This window comes from Zingiber officinale, chromosome 9B (assembly GCF_018446385.1).
Source record: "Zingiber officinale cultivar Zhangliang chromosome 9B, Zo_v1.1, whole genome shotgun sequence".
Lineage (NCBI taxonomy): Eukaryota > Viridiplantae > Streptophyta > Magnoliopsida > Zingiberales > Zingiberaceae > Zingiber > Zingiber officinale.
This window is the reverse complement of record NC_056003.1, coordinates 89,466,734-89,486,426: the sequence shown is the minus strand read 5'-3', so window position 1 is coordinate 89,486,426 and position 19,693 is coordinate 89,466,734.

Here is a 19,693-nt window from a genome sequence, read left to right as displayed (position 1 = left end):
ACAGTTATTTCTTTTAAAAGTGACTTAATTTTCAAATTTGACTTGGCTAATTTGCGAAGTAAATAATTGACTAAATTATTAAACCTAGGAATACTTACAGCGGAGTCTGGCCCTTCGGAAACGGATGCGGATCCGTGGCTTTGCTCGGAGTCGGCTTCTGACTCGCTCTCGGATTCGTTGATCTGGTCCCGGGACATCAATGCGAGTAGACTCGTTTGATCGAGTTCGTCGTCTTCGTCCTCCGAAGAGGATTCGTCCCAGGTTGCCTTTAGGACTTTCCTTCTTCTTTGCTTCTTGGCTTCCTTTTGATTTGGGCAGTTGGCTTTTATATGCCCCTTTTGGTTGCACCCGTAGCAAGTGACTTCGAACTTTGTCTTTGAGTTCTGTTGAGCCTCCTTGGATTGAACTGCCTTCTTCAGATCTTTCTTGTTGAAGCCCTTCTTCTTCTTGTAGAGTTTCTTTACAAGATTCACAAATTCGCTGGCCAGTTCATCTTCTGAATCTTCTAAATCGGGTTCGTCTTCTGATTCCGATTCAACTTTTCGCCGTCCTCTTGATTCCCGTGTTCGACTCGTTCCTGCAACCAAAGCAATCCCTTTCTCGGATGGCTGTGCATTAGTTCGTTCATGGAGTTCAAACTTACTAAATAATTCGTCTAATTTTAAGGTGGACAAATCCTTAGAGACTTTATAGGCATCTACCATTGATGCCCATAGTGTACTCCTAGGGAATGAGTTAAGGGCATACCTTATTATGTCTCTGTTTTCTACCTTCTGCCCGATTCCATGTAGAGAATTTAGGATATCTTGAATTCGGGCGTGCAAAGAGCTTGCCGTCTCGCCTTCCTGCATTTTCAAATTGTACAGTTTATTTAGTAACAAATCACGCTTACTTACCTTGGTTTCCGAGGTGCCTTCGTGAAGTTCGATCAGTTTCTCCCATAGTTCCTTTGCGGAGGAGAATGGACCGACTCTGTTGAGCTCTTCTTTGGTAAGACCGCATTGGATGGTGCAGGTGGCTTTTGCGTCGGCCTCCACCTTTTTGATAAATGCTGGCTCCCAATTTTCACAGGATGTGGGCTTGCCGTCGGTACCAGTTGGCAGTTCCAGTCCTATTTTAACGATCATCCAGGTGTCGAACTGGATCTTCAGATATATCTCCATTCGCCCCTTCCAATATCCGAAGTCTTCTCCAGAAAATAGTGGGGGACGAACGGTGCTATATCCTTCTTGTTGGGCCATTTAGATCTATCAAAGACAGAAACAACAAGATCTATTCCAAGACTAAGTCTTGGATTAGTAGTGCGGGAGGAAGGAAAAAAAAAATGACAGGCTCAATTGGTATTGACCAGCTTTGAGCAGAAAATCGATTCGTAAAAAGAGATTAGAATATAGCTATGAGGCTAAATTCTAATTGACTCCGAACAAAACCACGAAAAACTTGTCTTGAATAGTGGTTGCACTGATTCAAGACTACCCCGCTCTGATACCAATTGTTGGATCGAGACGCGCTAGAGGGGGGGGGTGAATAGCGCTCGTGGCTATTTTGAATATCGGAATCGTAAAACTATCGGAGTAATTAAAACACGCAGCGGAATGAAGAACGAACACACACAGAGAGACACGAGAGATTTTACTTCGTTCGGAGCCTAAGGCGACTCCTACTCGAAGGCCCGCGATCCTTGATCACTTTCCATGGGCAACAACTATAAGCTCGTAAAAGATTACAAGTTGAAGTACAATAAATGACAGAAAATAATTATACCGACGACAAAGAAATGAAGATTCGGAGCTCCTGGTCGTCGGGCACAAGTAGCAGCACTTCGGAACGTCTTTTGGAGCAGCACGTAGCACTTGAATCACTTAAAACTTGATGTTCTGAAGTGCTGGTCGAAACCCCCTTATAAAGGGTGTTCAAGGCGCCTTGAAGGCTGTTCAAGGCGCCTCCATGCTGCGGATTCTTCCGCACGGATCAGACATGATCTGGTCGAACTTCATCTGCTTAAGGCGCCTCAAACCCTGCTCAAGGCGCCTTCCAAGGCGCCTTAAACCCCCTTCAAGGCGCCTCCATTGAAGCTTCGCAGCCAGCTCAGCCTTTGCACCCGAGGCGCCTCCAAGCTCCATGGAGGCGCCTCGGACACTGTTCATCCGAGGCTTTAGGTTGCTCTTTTGCACCTGCAAGATACGTTAGTCCCAAACACTACCCTGCAGCACAAAGTTAGCACAATAAACATGATAAATAAAGTATAGACAGTCTCCGGACTGTCCGAGTCTGACTTTAGGTTTCCAACCGGAAACCCTATGTCGACCCGACGCCTAATGTTCCCTCTACGGGGAACGCGTCCTCACCTACTCCACTCAGGAGATTTACCTGTTGCCAGTCGATCCTCCAGATCGACTGGACTTTTGCTCAGCACTCAATGCTTCCGGACTTTCTGCTGGACATCCGCTTCCCGGCTAGTCCAGACTTTCACCTGGTTCGCGACACCAGGACTTTCCACCTTGGGTTACCACCCCCTAGGACTTTTGCCTGAAGTCATCGACCTGCCAAGACTTTCCGCATAGAGTTACCACCCCCTATGACCTAGGGTTACCACCCCCTAGGGTTTTCCCTTTTGCCTAACCGCAGCTAGGACTTTCCTGACATTCTCAAGTAGACTTGTTAGATTACAAAACATCTTAACTTTGAATTCTTTGCCGTTATCAAAACACGAGTTCTATCGTCGGATGCTTCCCGCACCAACACATCTCTGATAGAGATGACCGTTTTATTTCACATTTTTGGGAATGTGTTCCGAAAGCCCTGGGTACAAAATTATTGTTCAGCACTGCCTTTCACCCTCATACTGACGGGCAAACAGAAAGGGTGAATCAAGTATTAGAAGATATGTTACGAGCTTGTGCCCTGGACTTCAAAGGGAGCTGGTGCCGATATCTATGCTTAGCGGAATTCGCCTATAACAATAGCTATCAAGCTACCATTGGTATGGCACCGTACGAAGCATTGTACGGGAGAAAATGTAGATCCCCTATTTGCTGGTATGAAGGCGGTGAAAAGACGGAAATGGGATTTCAAACCGATCTTATCGACAACACCACCCGTGCAATACAGAAGATCCGCCAAAGAATAGAGACTGCCCAAAGTCGGCAGAAGAATTATGCAGATAAGCGACGTAGGCCGCTGGAATTCAGCGTCGGGGATTCAGTATTCCTCAAAGTAGCTCCTATGAAAGGAGTGATGAGATTCGGAAAGAAGGGAAAACTAAGTCCTCGATATGTAGGACCATATCAAATTCTGAAGAGAGTTGGCAAGGTGGCTTATGAACTAGAGTTACCACCAGAAATGTCGGCTATTTACAATGTGTTCCATGTCTCAATGCTCAAGAAGTACATGGGTGGCACAGATCAAGTGATCGAACCACAGACAGTTCAAGTTCAAGAGGACCTGAGCTACGAGAGCCGACCGATGCAGATATTAGATCGAGATACTAAAAGGCTAAGGAACAAGGAAATACCTTTAGTAAAGGTTCTGTGGCAAAATCAACGGTTGGAAGAAGCGACTTGGGAACGCGAAGACGATATGAGACAGAAGTACCCCGAGCTATTTTAAGTTCGAGGACGAACTTTTATGAGGTATGAGAGACTGTAACACTCATAGGGTCCTTAGCAAAATTCTAGAATATTCTATCATGAATAAAGAAAAATATATATGCTTTAGTTGAATTTTGCTCCTAGCCGAACACTTAAACAAATAAAATAAAAATAAAAATACATAAGGTCTAGGATTTGAACTCTAGATCTCTCATTAGATGCCTGAATAAGATAACCACTAGACCAAGAGAAATTATTGTTAGGAAATAGAGGGAAACCATAATTAAATGTAAGAAGAAAACACTCTTCTCTTAGAAGGAGAAGTAAGAGTTGTCTTCTCCCTCTCTAATGAAGAGATGCTCTAGAATATTCCTTTCTTACTCACCAAGAAGGGATGTATCTAGACTTTTCTCTTAATTATGAAGAGAGTAAAAGAAAGGAGGAAGAAAAATATATTTTCCTTCTTCCTCTCATAATGAATAAAAGGAGGAAATTAAAGATGAGTTGTCATTTGCTCTCATTCTCCTCCTACTCTCCCTCACCGTGACCTCTCTCTCCCTCTCATCCTCTTGCCGAGACCAAGGAGCAAGGAAGCTCTTCTCTAGGAAGGATTCACAAGCAAGGTTCCCTCCTTAGAGAATTTAGCGAAGGATGTGAGTATTCCCCTCACTGCAGTACAAGTTGTTGTCGAATCGATCGTTAAGTTTTTTTTTAAGAGTTTTCAAAATCATAAAATTTTCTTGTGGGTTTTGATGGATGATCCTTTAGGGTCAACAAGTTTCAAGTTATGTTTTATAAAAAAAAAAGAAATCTAAACTCTCACTATGAATATTTCGGCCAAGAGACAAAAGAGGGTTAAGGCTAGGTTCTTTTTCTTGTGAGAACATGCTTGATTTCATACTTATATGATAGGTGAATTTTATGTGTTGATAGTTAAGTTCTCATTCTTCATGTTGTGATAAAAACAAGGAGATTTCTATACATATGTTTCGGCCAACATGACTTATAGGCCTTAGGTCAAGAATTTTGCATAGAAATCATAGTAGTTGTACTCTTTTATGATGTAGGAAATTTTATATGTGGATAACTTAATTATTTATGCTTGATATGGAATGAAAAATCATGAAACCCTACTGATATGTTTCGGCCAAATTTAGATAAATAAGATAGGGTTAGAATTTTGAATTCAAATAGTCTCATTCATGAAGTATGGTGACTTGTATGTGCTTGTACAATGCCTTGTATATACTTAGATTAAGTTTGCATATTATATGGTTAAGTTTTATGCTTCATATGGAATAAAATGATATGAAACCCTACTGATATGTTTCGGCCAAGTTGAGATAAATAGGTTAGGGTTAAAGTTTTGAACTCAAATAGGCTTATTCATGAAGTATAATGCCTTGTATATGCTTGTATAGTGCCTTGTATATGCTTAGATCAAATTTGCATGTTATATGTTTAAGTTGTATGCTTCATATGGAATAAAATGATATGAAACCCTACTGATATGTTTCGGCCAAATTGAAATAAATAGGTTAAGGTTAAAGTTTTGAACTCAAATAGGCTTATTCATGATGTATAGTGCCTTGTATATGCTTGTATAGTGCCTTGTATATGCTTAGCTAAATTTGCATGTTATATGTTTAAGTTGTATGCTTCATATGGAATAAAATGATATGAAACCCTACTGATATGTTTTGGCCAAATTGAGATAAATAGGTTAAGGTTAAAGTTTTGAACTCTAATAGGCTTATTCATGAAGTATAGTGCCTTGTATATGCTTGTATAGTGCCTTGTATATACTTAGATCCAATTTGCATGTCATATGTTTAAGTTTTATGCTTCATATGGAATAAAATGATATGAAACCCTACTGATATGTTTCGGCCAAATTGAAATAAATGGGTTAGGGTTAGAGTTTTGAACTCAAACATGCTTATTCATGAAGTATAATGCCTTGTAAGTGCTTAGGTCAAGTTTACATGTTATGTGGATAAGTTTTATGCTTCATATGGAACCAAATGATATAAGAACCCTACTGATGTGTTTCGGCTAAATTGAGATAAATGGATTAAGGTTAGAGTTTTGAACTCAAACATGCTTATTCATGAAGTATAATGCCTTGTATGTGTTTAGATCAAGTTTACATGTTATGTGGGTAAGTTCTATGCTTAATATGGAATGAAATGAGGATGAAACCTACTGATGTGGTTCGGCCAAGATGGATTAATTGGGTTAGGAAAGAGTTTAAACCTAACTAAACATGTTATGTATTCTCATGATATGTAGCCTTTGATATATGAGTAGATTAAGCTTTCATGCTTCATGATATGATGAAAATATGCCTTATGATATGTTGCATTGCTATGTCTTATGATATGATATGCCATGTTCATGATATGATATGATAGACTTATGACATGATATGCCATGTTATTGATATGAGATGCTAGACTCATGATATGATATGCCATGTTCATGATATGTATGCTAAGTTCATGAGATGATATGCCATGTTTGATGATATGAAAATGACATGTTATACTTTATGTTATGATAAGAACATGTTATGTTTCATAATGCATGTATGAATGGCTTATGTAAGAAGAAAAGCCTAAAGAGTTGCTTCCCTTAAGCTGGGACCAAGAGCACTCTTCATGTTATGGAAAAGAGTTGCTTCCCTTAAGTTGGGATCAAGAGCACTCTTCATGCTATGGTAAAGAGATGCTTCCCTTAAGTTGGGATCAAGAGCTCTCTTAATGATATGACAAGAATTATGACATGTATGATATGATGAGATATGATATGCATGATATTTTACTTTGTATGGCTTGTACCAAGGGTGGGCTCCATAAGCGCCCCGGGGTCGACGGACTATGAACGGACCTCGTTAAGGGATGGGCTCCTCAGTACGCCCCTAGGTCGACGGACTATGAACGGACCTAGATCCCTAGTAGGTTCGGGGCTAGCTACCCTGTCCTAGGGATTGCGCACATTTATATTTACATGTGGTACAAGCCAGGGCCCTTCTTATGATGATGATATGATATTCAAGTATGTATACTATATGTTTTGAAAGAAGCATGATGCATATGTGCATTCCATGATACATGTTTTAAAAATATACATATTGCATCTACATGCACATATTTATGAAATTATGTTTATGCACCCTTATGAACAGGTATGAGTTATGATACATGTTTACATGATATGATAGGCTTCATGATATGTGCTTACAGAATGTGATATGAATCATGATATACACTCACATGATATACTTTGATATGTTATGTTCCTTATGTTATATGATATATTATGTTCTGCTTTCTCTCATGTTATGTTATGAGATGTTATGGTTTTTACATGATAAGATATGTTCTATGTTATGATTCTCCATGCTATGTTATGCTATGCTATGGTTTCTACATGTTATGTTATGTGTTTTTTTTTCGGATTTATGGGTAGGCAAGGACCTCACTAAGCCTTTGGCTTATAGCTACACGTTTTCCTTGTACTGCAGATAAAGGCAAGGAATGGATCAATTAAGGGGAGTAGCAGGAAAGGTGATGGATGTGTGTGGAAGTGCTCGGTGGATAGATCTACTTAAGTTTTGGAACTTATAATTAGTTAAGCTGTGCATGTGAACTAAGTTGGATCCTATGCTTATGATGATGATTTCAGCTAGTATTTCATACACTTATGATATTTTACTCATGTTAGAATGATGAAGATATGATGAAATGTTCAGTATGTTTTGATTCACATGCCATGATAAGTAAACTAAATGCATATGATAAAAGAAAAAAAATTTAAATAAGTCTTCCGCTGCCATGAATCCATATGCATTAGTAATTGATGTCTATGTTTCAGTGACGTCCGTCCCTCCGGGGTGGCCTTAGTGCATACCTGGAGGGGCGGGCGTTACAATTATTGTACTTACCTACTATTAAAGGACAAGTGTAGGCTGTTGCACTTGGCCTAACTTTTTGTACTCGATTCTCTGTTTCGGGGGTACTGGAAGAGATTTTGAGTGGATTGCCCATCGATAGGTCCGCGGGACCTTGGCCTTGGAGTAGGAGTCGCTGAAGACTCCGAACCAAGTAAAAAAAATCACTTATGTTCTTCTCATACTTTCTTATTTTCATTTTAAGCTACGTACTTGTGTTTTAAAACCAAAAATAAGTGTTTTTAAAACCACGTGATTCACCCCTCCCCCGCTCTCACGTGCATCACAATCTAACAAGTGGTATCAGAGCAGGTACCACTCTAATTTGATGCAACCACCAGTCAGGCAAAGGGGGTAACTTTTCTTTTCATTTTTTTTCTTTTCAACATAATCCAAATTGGTATAATTACCTCTTTGGAATTTTTTTTTTCCGTAGTAAATTAATCTGAATTGGTGCAACACCAATATAGTCGTAATATTTTTTTTCTTTCTCCCACACTACTAATCCAAGACCAAGTCTTGGGAACCTCACTCTCTTCTCTCTTTGTGTGCAGAATTCATGGCCCACACCGAGGGTTATAGCACCGTCCGACCTCCCCTATTCAACGGCGACGAGATTGTAACGACCCAAATTTCCTCATTCTGAGTCCTAATAGCACTTAAAAATATTTAGAAATGCTTTAGAAATATTCTAGAGATTTTTAGAAATTTTTAGAGTATTTTTATGTAATTTTTGGAGTTTGTTTGGTATTTTTACCAAAAAAACAAGTTGCAAAAAAAATAAAGAGGTTAAGCTGAGGTTCGAACTAGAGACCTCTGGTTAAGCAAAGCCTTTAGTTGTCTCGGCTGGACCAAGTGCCCAAGTGGGCGATGCTGATTAAAGGAGTGGAAATATTTTAAGTAGTAGTAGTAAACAAAAAATAATTAGGAATAAAAAGGTTTCGGCTGAGGTTCGAACTCGCAACCTCTGACCCAGTCTACAACTTAAAGCGGAGCGCGATATCCAAGTGCCCAAGCGGGCGGTGCTGATTAAAGAAAGAATGAAATTTATTTAAGTAGTAGTTAATAACAGAAATTAATTAAGTATAAAAGAGATGCAGCCGAGATTCGAACCCGCGACCTCTGACTCGGTCAGAGATTTAGGCGAAGCGCGATAACCAAGCGTTCACCAGGTATTTCATGAATACATTAATAACGAATTAGTCTTAAGCCATTACAGAAATACTAAGTTATAAAGAGGGATAAGTTGATGTTCTGTTTTTCCCGTGACCTAAACCATCCTCTCCTCTCCTCTCGCTCGCGACGGCGGTGCTCGGGCGGGAAACAAAGTCGGAGTTAGGGCATCATTTCTGGCGGCCGACCAAGGACCAAATTTGATGGCTTCCTCCACCATCGTGATCGCCTTGGCGAGGAGAACAAGTAGATGCGAAGAAGTTGCCGAGAGCTTGAGTTTTGCCGAAGCCCTAGGAGCCTTCTTCTTCGGTAGTGAGTCCAAGAACGCCAAGGTAAGTGCTACTCACCTGCGGTAAGGGTAGTTTCGAGCTTTGATTTAGTGTTCCTTTTAGTTTTCAGAATATGCTATAAAGGATTGTGGTTGCTTGGGAATTTAGAGTAGATCCAAGATTTGTTTTTCCCTTGTAATTAGAAATTCGGATTTTTATGCAGATTTTAATTAAGCCTATAGTGCAGATTTTAATTAAGCTTATAGTGCAGATTTTTATGTAAGCTTATAGTGCAGATTTTTATGTAAGCTTATAGTGCAGATTTTAATTAAGCTTATAGTGCAGATTTTAATTAAGTTTATAGTGCAGATTTTTGGTGGAACTTGTAGTGCAGATTTTTGGTGAAATTTATAGTGCATATTTTTAGTGGAACTTGTAGTGCAGATTTTTGGTGGAACTTATAGTGCAGTTTAAAAAAAAAAAGATTATAGTGCAGTTTGGTTAAGTATTATAGTGTAGAATTTATGTTTGCATAGTATGCAGAAATTGTGTAGTATAGAATGCAGAATCTTGATTAGTATAGTATGCAGATTTAGTTTTCAGTTTACGATTTTGGCTTAGTATTCCAGTTTAGATCATGTTGTAACATACTTAAAGATCTCTATTGCTCTATAAAAGTATAAGATTTACATAAGTATCAAGCTTTAACAGATTTTAGTGTGGAATAGCTATGTGTAGCATTACAGATTTTGATTTGTTTAGCATTGCAATTTTGATGGTTTAGCATTGGAAGATCCAATTAGATCTCTAGTAGTTTAATTAGATTGGCAGATTTTATTAAGCTTACAAGTGCAGATTTTATTAAGTTTACAAGTGCAGAATTTTATTAAGCTTACAAGTGCAGAATTTTGTTAGTATAGTATACAGAATTTTGATTAGCATAGTATGCAGATTTTTGTTTATGATTTCAAAGTTAGAATTTGTTTAAACATTTCAGTTTTTAAAGAAGCATTCTTTTATTAGAGGTATTAACAAGTATAAGAAAGATAAAGAAAAGAAAGAAAAAGACCAAGGCCTTAAGTAGATCCCAAAGTCAAGACTTTAGGGATTTTGGCACACAAGGTGCTTGTTAAAATGCCAAGGCATTTAAAAAAAGAAGTAATTAAGATAAATCAGCTTATGAATCAGTATTTTACTTTTATCAGTGGCACTGTGCTGGACTCTTAGTTGTCCTTGGGTTGGGCTCCCATAGTCGTCCCTAGGTTTAGATAACCTAGTAAACCCTACTAGATTCGGGACTAGCTATCTCGGGTCTAGTTAGGGATGCACGCATAGCAAGTACAGTTACCGGGTCCATCAGCAGCATGATTATTATTTTTATCTATTATGAAAATAGTTTTCAAAACTTCACAAATCAGTTACGTGAATATAGTTCAGATTTAGCATTAGCCTAGCATCAGTTTAGCTCAGCTTATGTATCAGTTCAGTTAAACTTATTATTCTGAAGTATAAAAGTATAAGTTTTGAACAAGTGAAATAAGCTTTACATGTTTAGCATTTCAGCATGTCTTGTTTCTTTTGCTATTAGATGAGCATGTGTAGTATTTCCTTTAAAGCATTCAATTTTAGATTTATTTTATTCACATGCATATTCGAGTTTTGTGAGTTAGATAGTGCTTACTAAGCAATTTTACTTATAGTTCCATTTCCTCTTACTGTAGATAAAGGAAAGGAAAAGTTATAGCCAAGGAAGTCGACAAGGAGGTGTGGATGGATGTGTGATGTCTGGACTATAGAAGCCTTGAGATTTAGCATAAGAATTTATTAAGATTGCCATGTATTTAGAATTCTTTCTTTTAAATTATTTTGCACATTAGACCTATTATCTGAGTTGTATAATGGTTGCATGCATGTTCAGATTAATAACTATATTTCAGCATATTAGATTGATGTATAGTTTTGGTTGTGTTCACATGTTGGAGTAGAATGTAGAGATAAGTTGTTTATGTTTTCCGCTGCTATCAGTTGCATGTTTAGAGAGTTTATGTATTGATATTCACATGTGACAAATGTTAGTTAAGAAAAACTAGTAGTCCAGTAGCGCTCCACCCTCACAGACTAGTAGTGAGGAGGGTGGGGTGTTACACTTCCCATGTCGGAAGAAGCGAATGGAAGCCTATCTGAAGATAGACTTCGATTAGTGGTTCAGCATCATCAGAGGCTACAAGGCTCCAGTTAAAAACTCCAGAAATCCAATGGACCCAGAACATTGAAACCCAGAGATGAAGAAGAAAGCCCAGACAAATTTCAAAGTCTAACGACCTGCCTCCTACTGATACTAGGCTGCGAGGTCGGACCGTCATATTATGCTATGCTAAGCTATAAGTGCGGAAAACTATACTAATTAAAATTTCAGTCTGCTAATGACTATTACTGTCTGTAAGATCAGGTTCAAAGATCTTTTCATTGACATACATATACTAGGGAAGGAACTCACACTTCCTATTTGATCATAACTGAAATGAGACCCTTCTAGCTGAATTCAGACATCCCAATCGATCGGTTGATCGATTGGAAGTGTCTGATCGATCCACTGATCGATCCAGGATGACCAATCGATCTAGTGATCGATTCCAAAGCTCTCTGTTCGCGAGAGCTAATTCCCCAATCGATCGGTTGATCGATCCATTAACTCTCTGTTTGCGATAGAACGCTACCGGATCGATCGACTGATCGATCTAGAAGCTTACTGTTTGCGGAAACGAGCTCCCCAATCGATCAGCTGATCGATTGAGGGCCCTCCAATCGATCGACTGATCGATTAGGGTTTCTGATTTCGCAGCTGAGCTCTGATTTCAGCACTGTTTCTTGCACAAATCATATATATAAGTTCTAAAATAGCTGGAAAACATCCTAATGTCAAACAACTAGTATTATAAGTATGGCATAGTGCATAGTTCACTGGTTCATGGCATTTAAACATACTAAAGTGCGGGCTAATAAAAATGCTAAAAAGTTCTAATGCTTAAAAACAAAACTCGCTGGATCCCTAAGATCTTTATTCCAAGTTCCTGCCCACACACATCTTTGTAGCATTGTCCTCCAGCCTCCACTAATCCATCTTTCCTTTACCTTTATCTGCAGTATAAGGAAAAGAAGTATTTGTAAGCTTGGGAGCTTAGTAAGAAACCATCTACCTCACAAAACATGCATACGATGCAATTTATGCTTTTAAAACATGCTATATGAAATATATACTGAACATGTTAGAGCATGACATGGCATACTATCATACAAAACATAGAAATGAAAAGCTGATCATGGCAATATCTCCTAGTATCAACAAGATAGAACTAAACTGATACAATATCTGACTAAAGCAATGCTAAGCTGATACAAATTCTGAACTATAATCACATAACTAAATTGTGAAGCTTTGAAAAACTATTTATCATAAATAGATCAAAATACATAATCATGCTGCTGTTGGGCCCGGCAACTGTACTTGCTATGCGTGCATCCCTAACTAGACCCGGGGTTGCAAGTCCCAAATTTAGTAAAGTTACTAGGTTATCTAAACCTAGGGATGACTATGGGAGCCCAACCCAAAGACAACTGAAGTCCAGTACAGTGTCACTGAAAAGTAAAATACTGATTTGTAGCTAATATACCTTATCTTGCTCTTACTAGGTTATCTGAACCTAGAACTAGGTTATCTGAACCTAGAGGCGACTATGGGTGCCCACCCGTTGGACCGTAGTCCCATAAAAGTTGTAGCAAGACTAACTGTGATAAAAAAAATGCTTCTACTGCATTTATCTAAACTATTGGAATGCCTATAGTGCCATTTTACTGAGCTAAGCATTAAAGCAAACACATGGTGTGCGCTAATTCACACCCTATATACTGAAAATTCTGCACATGACTAGACTAATACATAAAACGTACGAAAAGCTTCTTACACTGCAGGTGAGGGGTTTCTTACCTCTTGCGCTAGTTTTTCTTATAATCCAATCACTAAGTTTTCCGGAGAAGGGATCTCTTCGACGATCTTCTCGCGTCTATGCATTCTTCTCGCGGAGAGGAGCGTCCTCGTACCTTTGATGTTGCCGGAAGATACTCCTATGACCCTAGGGATGGAACCCTAGGTTCTTCCTTGGACTTGGGCGCCGAGAGGTGAGGAAGGAAGAGGGGTCGGTGGGTGAGGGTTTGAGGGAGAGAAAATTATCGATCAAAATAATCAATCCCCACTTAAATCCTACTATTTATATTAAGTGATTAAATTCCACCCCCAACTCAATCATAAATATTATTGTTCCTCTCTTCTTTCAGCACACCCCTGCTGAGGCCACCTGGTTACTTAAACTCTCTATAAGTCATAGGGTTCGCTAGGTCTCGGGTTCGATTCTCGCTTAAGCTGTTTTACGTTTTTATTTATTTTTGCTACTTCTGCTACTCCAAAAATTCCGTAAAAATATTCTAAAATTCCAGAAAAATCATAGAATATTTTTAAAATTGATTTGAGAATTTTTCGGGCATTACAATCCCCCATACCTTATAAAAAGTTCATCCTCGAACTTAGAATAACTCTGGGTACTTCTGTCTCATACTAGTTTCTGTCTCCCAAGTTGCCTCTTCTGCTGTGTGAGTTTGCCAAATAACTTTTACTAATGGTACTTCCTTGTTCCGCAATTTCTTAACTGCTCGGTCTATTATCTGAATAGGCCGGCTGTCATAGCTGAGGTCTTCACGGACTTGTACCGACTGGGGCTCAATCACCTGGGTGGCATCTGGGACATGCTTCTTCAGCATAGAGACATGAAATACGTTATGGATAGCTGACATTTCCTGGGGTAGCTCTAGCTCATATTCTACCTGGCCTACTCTTATAGTGATAAGGTATGGTCCCACATATCTGGGACTCTGTTTTCCCTTATTCCCAAACTGCATTACTCCCTTCATGGGAGCTACTCTAAGAAATACTGTATCCCCTAGTGAAAACTCTAAGGGTCTTCGTCGTGTATCAGCATAGCTTTTCTGGCGGCTCTGAGCTGTCTCTATCCTCTGGCGGATCTGCTGTATAGCTGTTGCGGTATCTGCTACTAGATCTGTCTGAAGTTCTAGTTCTCTCTGTTCACCACTTTCAAACCAGCAGATTGAAGATCTACACCTCCGCCCATAGAGAGCCTCGTAGGGTGCCATACCGATAGTGGCCTAATAGTTATTGTTGTAAGCGAATTCTGCTAAACTTAGATATTTACACCAACTTCCCTTGAAATCTAGGGCACACGCTCGGAGCATATCTTCGAGTACCTGATTTACCCGCTCCGTCGGACCATCTGTTTGAGTATGGAAGGCTGTGCTAAATTTTAACTTGGTGCCCAATGCTGACTGTACACACTCCCAAAAGTGTGATGTGAATCTACTGTCTCTGTCTGAAATAATGGTCCGTGGGACTCCATGCAGTCTGTCAATCTCCTTGAGATACAACTGAGCTTGCTGCTCCATGGAGTAGGATATCCTGATAGCTAAGAAGTGTGCTGATTTAGTCAACCTGTCGACTATTACACAGATGGCATCAAAACCATTCGTGGTTCTGGGTAACCCCACTATGAAATCCATGGAAATATCCTCCCACTTCCATTCTGGGATTTGAATGGGCTGCAGAACTCCTCCTGGTCTCTGATGTTCTGCCTTGACCCTCTGACAGGTCAGACAAATACTAACATACCTAGCGACGTCTCTTTTCATCCCAGGCCACCAAAAAGGTTTCTTCAGGTCTTGGTACATTTTGGTGGAACCAGGATGCATCACATAAGGAGTCCTATGAGTCTCATCTAGAATCTTCGTCCGTAGTTCCTCCTGATCCGGAACGCATAGTCTGTCACCAAAATATAATACCCCACTATCTGAGACCCTGAACTCTCCACTTCCTGATTCTGTTAACCCTTGCTTGATTTTCTAAATTTCAAGGTCCTGATCCTGAGCTGTCTGGATGTCACCAAGCAGGGTAGATGCTATAGTCATAGTAGAGAGTTGTCCCATTATAAGTTCGAGACCAAAATCTATAATCTCCTTCTATAGGGGTGGTGACATGGCTGCTAAGGATAGTAAGGTGACGCTGGACTTCCTGCTAAGTGCGTCTGCCACCTTATTGGCTTTTCCTGGGTGGTAGAGGATGTCTACATCATAATCTTTGACCAGTTCGAGCCATCTACGCTGTCGCATATTCAGATCCTTCTGAGTGAAAAAATACTTCAGACTCTGATGATCTGTATACACTCTACACTGAGCTCCATACAAGTAATGTCTCTAAATTTTGAGAGCGAAGACGACTGCTGCAAGCTCAAGGTCATGAGTAGGATAATTCCTCTCATAGTCCTTGAGTTGTCTGGAGGCATAGGCGATCACCTTGCCATTTTGCATCAGTACTGCTCCTAGTCCCAACTTAGAGGCATCACTATAAATATCAAAGCTGTCTGTGTTTTCTGGTAGAGCCAGAATGGGAGCACTGGTCAATCTCCTCTTTAGCTCGCTGAAGTTGTTCTCGCAACCCTCTGTCCACTGAAATTTTCTGTTCTTTCTGGTAAGAGCTGTCAGTGGGGAGGCTATCCTGGAGAAGTCCTCTACAAATTTTCTGTAATAACCCGCTAGTCCTAGGAAGCTTCTGATCTCACTGGTGTTCTTAGGTCTTTTCCAGTTACTCACAGCCTCTATCTTACTGGGGTCTACCATGATACCATCTTTGGAGATGATGTGACCTAGAAAGGCTACCTGATCTAGCAAGAATTCACATTTCGTGAACTTGGCGTACAGTTGGTTCTGCTGAAGAGTCTGCAATACTATTTTCAGGTGCGCTGCATGTTCTTCCTGAGTTCTGGAATAGATAAGAATATCATCGATGAACACGATAACAAACTTATCTAAGTATTCCATGAATACTCTATTCATGAGGTCCATTAAAGTAGCTGGAGCATTCGTCACGCCAAAGGGCATGACTACGAACTCATAATATCCGTATCTGGTCCTGAAAGTCGTCTTGGGTATATCACCTTCTTTAACTTTCACCTGGTGATATCCCGATCTGAGGTCTATTTTAGAGAACACTGCTGCTCCCTTTAACTGATCAAACAGGTCATCTATTCTGGGAAGGGGATACCTGTTCTTGATCGTGACTTGGTTCAGTGCTCTGTAATCTATACACAAGCGCATGCTCCCGCCCTTCTTCTTCACGAACAATACAGGCACTCCCCATGGTGAGTGACTAGAGCATATGAAGCCCTTGTCGAGCAGCTCCTGCAATTGCTCATGAAGTTCTTTCAGTTCGGCCGGAGCCATGCGATAGGGTGCTTTGGAGATGGGATTTGTACCGGGTATGAGCTCTATCTCAAATTCTATCTCCCTGTCTGGTGCTAGGCCTGGTAATTCCTCAGGAAAGACTGCTGGGTAGTCACATATGACTCGAACCTCCTCTAGCTTTCGGTCCTTGTCCTGGCTGGTACTGACTACATGTGCTAAGAATCCCATACATCCTGAATCCATTAGTTCTGTGCTTTCAGAGCTGAGAGAAATTTCTTGGCCTTTCTTTTTGGTTCTCCGATGAACCCAAACTGCACTCCTGCTTCAGGTTGGAATACAACTCTCTGTTTACGGCACTCTATGGAGGCACCATACTTCATCAGAAAGTCCATTCCCAAGATGACGTCGTAGTCAGCCATATCTAATACTATTAGATCACCAAAAAGCTCTCTGTCTGCTATGATGATCGGCACTGCTCGGAGCCAGTGCGTGGATGCCATAATCTCTCCCGAAGGCAGCGTTGTCAAGAACTAACTGCTGAGTACCTCTGGGAGTATTGCCAACTTTTCGGCGAATGCCCTGGATATATAAGAATGGGTTGCCCCAGTATCGAATAAGACAGTTGCACTTTGCTGTAAAATACAAATCTGACCTGTAACAATTGTCGAGGCATTCGCTACGTCCTCTCTGGTGAGTGAGTAGATCCTCACATTCATCGTGGCTGAGGGGGCTTCTAATCTTCCCTGGCTGATGTGTGGATCGTCTAAAGCAGCCTGCATCTGATGCAACTGTGCTGGCTTGACTTCGTACTGAATCGGCTGTGGTGGAGGCAAGATGGTCTTCTTTGGGCATTGTTTAGCCATATGCCCTTCCTGGCCACATTCGAAACATCATCGAGTGCCCTTGCGACAAACTCCTGAGTGAAATTTTCCACAAGTGGAACACTTGGGATAGCTGGGTTGTTTACTAGCTGGTCCTCCTTTTGGGTAACTCCCTGGTTTACGTTTGTTGCTGGAGTTCCCGTTCCAGTTAGAGCCGTGGTAGCTGTGGCCCTGGTGTTTCTGAGTACCTGAGCCTCCTTGGTCTTTCGACTCTGAGAGGACTTGCTTCTGCTGCTGGATACTGTTCTGGTAATGCTCGGTGGTTAAAGCACTGCTCACTAGTTCTTCTGTGGTTTGCGGCCTACGGACACCGCTGGCCACATTCATTGCTATTTCTGACCTTAACATCTTGAGCATCAACCGGACTCGTTCCCTTTCAGTGCTGACTAGTTCTGGGCATAGACGAGCCAGTCAGTTGGATTTCCTCACAACCTCCTCAACTGAAAGGTTGCCCTGACGAAACTCAGTGAACTCGTCGTAGTGGCGGTTTGTTACCCGCATGTGAAAGAACTCCTCGAAGAATTCCTTTTCGAAGTCAACCCATGTCATCTGATTCACTGGGCGCTTCGCTTTAACTTTCTCCCACCACATACGTGCGTCTCCTGTCAGACAGAAAGAGGCGCACTTAACCTTCTCATGCTCTGGCCAGTCCAGAAGCTCCATCGTACTCTCCAGTGTTTTAAACCAGGCTTGAGCATCCCATGTTTCACTGGTGCCTGAGAAATTCTCCAGCTTGACTTTCTGCCACTGGATTAGATAGGCTTCCCTCTGTGTCCCCGTTGCTGGGGCCACTGGAGCTACAGGTTGGACTGGTGGAACCTCTATCACTACTGGAGTGGCCAAGTTAGGCTCTGGAGTGACAGTGGGAGTGTTCTGCTGATTAGCCCTTAAAGTGGCTATTTCCTATTGCTGTTCAGCTAATTGCTGCTGTAACTGAGCCACTACTGCTGTAAGGTCTGGAGGAGGCACTGAATTGCCTGCCTCATGCTGGGGCTCAGTGGCTGGTGCCCTTCTAGCTGGGCGTCCTCGTGCCATTTCTAGAGACATAGAGGACATACATAACTAATACAATCATAATTGCGTAATTACTGTTATCATGTTAAATACTATCATAAACAAACATGCTTTAGTTATCTCTAAACATGAAACAAGAAACATATGTAAAGTGAGAGATGTTCTTACTTGGAAGCTGCAGGTTCAATGCTGATGTGTGTGAGGAAGTATGGAACATTGCTCTGATACCACTCTGAAACGACCCGCCTCCTACTGAAACTAGGCTGCGAGGCCGGACCGTCACATTATGCTATGCTAAGCTGTAAGTGCGGAAAACTGTACTAATTAAAATTTCAGTCTGCGAATGACTATTACTGTCTGTAAGATCAGGTTCAAAGATCTTTTCATTGACATACATATACTAGGGAAGGAACTCACACTTCCTATTTGATCATAACTAAAATGAGACCCTTCCAGTTGAATTCAGACATCCCAATCGATCGGTTGATCGATTGGAAGTGCCTGATCGATCCACTGATCGATTCGGCGTGCTACTTTGCACGGGGGTCCCGTCTGGATCGATCGGCTGATCGATCCAGGATGACCAATCGATCCAGTGATCGATTCTAAAGCTCTCTGTTTGCGAGAGCTAATTCCCCGATCGATCGGTTGATCGATCCATTAACTCTCTGTTCGCGACAGAACGCTACCGGATCGATCGACTGATCGATCTAGAAGCTTACTGTTCGCGGAAACGAGCTCCCCAATCGATCAGCTGATCGATTGAGGGCCCTCCAATCGATCGACTGATCGATTGGGGTTTCTGATTTCGCAGCTGAGCTCTGATTTCAGCACTGTTTCGTGCACAAATCACATATATAAGTACTAAAATAGCTGGAAAACATCCTAATGTCAAACAACTAGTATTATAAGTATGGCATAGTGCATAGTTCACTAGTTCATGGCATTTAAACATACTAAAGTGCGGGCTAATAAAAATGCTAAAAAGTTCTAATGCTTAAAAACAAAACTCGCTGGATCCCTAAGATCTTTATTCCAAGTTCCTGCCCACACACATCTTTGTAGCATTGTCCTCCAGCCTCCGCTAATCCATCTTTCCTTTACCTTTATCTGCAATATAAGGAAAAGAAGTATTTGTAAGCTTGGGAGCTTAGTAAGAAACCATCTACCTCACAAAACATGCATACGATGCAATTTATGCTTTTAAAACATGCTATATGAAATATATACTTAACATGTTAGAGCATGGCATGACATACTATAATACAAAACATAGAAATGAAAAGCTGATCATGGCAATATCTCCTAGTATCAACAAGATAAAACTAAACTGATACAATATCTGACTAAACCAATGCTAAGCTGATACAAATTCTGAACTGTAATCACATAACTAAATTGTGAAGCTTTGAAAAACTATTTATCATAAATAGATTAAAATACATAATCATGCTGCTGTTGGGCCCGGCAACTGTACTTGCTATGCGCGCATCCCTAACTAGACCCGGGGTTGCA